The sequence below is a fragment of the Akebia trifoliata genome, chromosome 10 (genome assembly GCF_017979445.1).
Source record: "Akebia trifoliata isolate Shusen 1 chromosome 10, ASM1797944v1, whole genome shotgun sequence".
Classification (NCBI taxonomy): domain Eukaryota; kingdom Viridiplantae; phylum Streptophyta; class Magnoliopsida; order Ranunculales; family Lardizabalaceae; genus Akebia; species Akebia trifoliata.
The window spans coordinates 5,237,070-5,239,343 of record NC_141384.1 but is presented as its reverse complement, the minus strand read 5'-3'; the positions used below and the strand labels follow the sequence as shown (position 1 = coordinate 5,239,343).

At 38.6% G+C, this 2,274-nt stretch overlaps 1 pseudogene; it reads right to left on the bottom strand.

Annotated features, from left to right (window-relative positions):
• Nucleotides 1-505: 505 nt before the first annotated feature.
• Nucleotides 506-1,656, bottom strand: LOC147392915 (fasciclin-like arabinogalactan protein 14 pseudogene; annotated as a pseudogene).
• Between the last annotated feature and the right edge of the window lie 618 nt (nt 1,657-2,274).

The following is a 2,274-nucleotide window of genomic DNA, read 5'->3' as shown; positions in this document are numbered from 1 at the left end:
CTAATAAAAGATGGGAAATAAAATAGTTCTATTATCCTTTTATTTTTAACTTTTTTATAGGAAAATAAATGCTTGGTTAGTATATAAATATTGTTCATAGTTAGCATAAGAAGCATGGGTTCAAGCGATTCAAACCCAAGACTTGGGAACAACCTCCACAACTCTTGGAATATATAAACTTTTGGCCCTCTCTCTCTACGTTATAAATAAAGGATACTCATTTATTCATTCAATCCGTTCATGAATATATCCTTTAGAAAGCAAGGAAGAGAGGAGAGAAGGTGAGTCAAGATAATACAAGGATGATCCGGAAGGACTTTTTTGACGGATTTGAAAAAGCAAAAGGATGGAGGATTACCAATGGCGTAATTACCATTGAAGACTATTTCAATTTGATTTGAATGTGGCACAATTAAAAAATCTGATCATTGGTTATGATTTTGCATATTGAAAAAAATCAAGTGAATGAATTTAAGAAACTTATAGATGATTTTTAGTGTCAGTATACTAAAATATGTTTGAATTTTTATTTGAATATTTTGAATCACACAAAGTACAACAATTTCCCTCTCTTCAATTTTACATTATACATGAAAACCAAGGGGGCATTCACCACTTTCAAGACGCGTTTATAGTTGTCTCAAAGGAAAAAATAAATAAGACGCTCACGTTCTCAAAATCTTCCTCTTATTCTTCAAATCTGTCAAATTAGAGAGCAACCCAGACTGAAACTAGCACCATTACAACAGAAACAAAAGTTCCAAGGCTTATTCGTGTGGCTGAGGAAGGCGAAGAATCTGTAGGAGCGGTTGCACCGGTGTCATCAGCTGGTCCGCTGGCTGGTCCGTCAGCGGTATCGGGCATAGGGGGGGAGCTCAATGGAGCATCACCTACTGAAGGAGCATCAGCATTGGACGGTGCATCGCCATCATCACTAGGTGCATCAGCAGATGGTGCAGGAGCTTTTGAAGGCTTGGGAGTTGGGGCCTTGGTTGGGCTCACAGAAGGAGGGGTCGATGGTGACTTCTTGGGTGAAGCTACTGGTGCAACCGATGATGGTGGAGGTGAAGTGGTGTTCGTGTTATTATTGTTCGAATTCTCAGTGCCATTGGGGTAGAATATAACACTACTGATTTGCAATACAGATATGTTGTAAGGTTGGGCAGCAACTAACTTCACCAGCTTGGCATCGAGAGATGAACCCTTGACAGCGGACCCGAATGCAACATCTCCCGTCGTCAAGTCCGTAACATTTACGAACCCTTGTTGGCCCATAGCCAATCCACTGGATTGGAACAATGTCGTGAGGAGTGCCGTCTTCTTTGAGAGACCTTGGAGTTTTGCGACATCGTAATAATCAAGAATAACATGCAAGCTCATGATCTTTTTGATTACTTCGATGGGTTTTCCCGATAATGAGGAAATTGCACTATTGTCTACGACGAGGACGGTTATTGTTTGTCGACTATTGATCTCAGCATTTAGTTGGGTTTGAGTTAGGTAGTCATTGTAGGTACTGAAAGAAGGGAATGTGTTTAGAAGTTTGGTGATATTAAAAGCAGTTGCAGAAGATAAGAGAAGGAAGAAAGAGAGGAAGATGAGAGAGGATGGTGCCATTGGGAGGGATTCACCTTTACAAATGAGTCAATGATGGATAGAGATGTTTAAGGTTTATAAATTGAGAAAATGTAACTAAATATGGATATATAAAGTTTAAACTGAAAACTGCAATGGGTGGGGGAGGAGATTTCTTCCTTGAAATTTGTCGGAGATTTTGTCTTGTTAGAATTGGAGAGTACTTAGTGGAGAGGGTTACTCTAAAGATGGAAGAAATTGTTAAAATATAGGTTGTCCAGCGTCCGTGTTGACTGGGCATAATTTTGACCCTCCGGCCTCCACGTTTTGATCTCCCCATGTTTTCAAACTGATAACATTGGGGATATCAACGGCTAGATTCGGGCCGGGTTTGATTGATCCCTAACCTGACCCTAAAGAGTCGGGTTCTATCTAGATTAGTCCCATAGTATTGTTAGGCCTAAGTTAACGAGTCCCTAACCCGGCCCTAATGGGATCGGATTTTATTCGGGCCAAATAAAATGACTAAAGTTTTAAAAATTTAATGAAAAATATATTTTTCAAACATTTTTTTTTGTGTGTATAAAGATTATGTAACGGAATTTGAAATTGATGTCATATTAACCTATGAAGGTTATAGGTGAAAATTAAATTCTAATTAGGTAATATATTTTGCTTTTATTAAAAGAATATTCATCT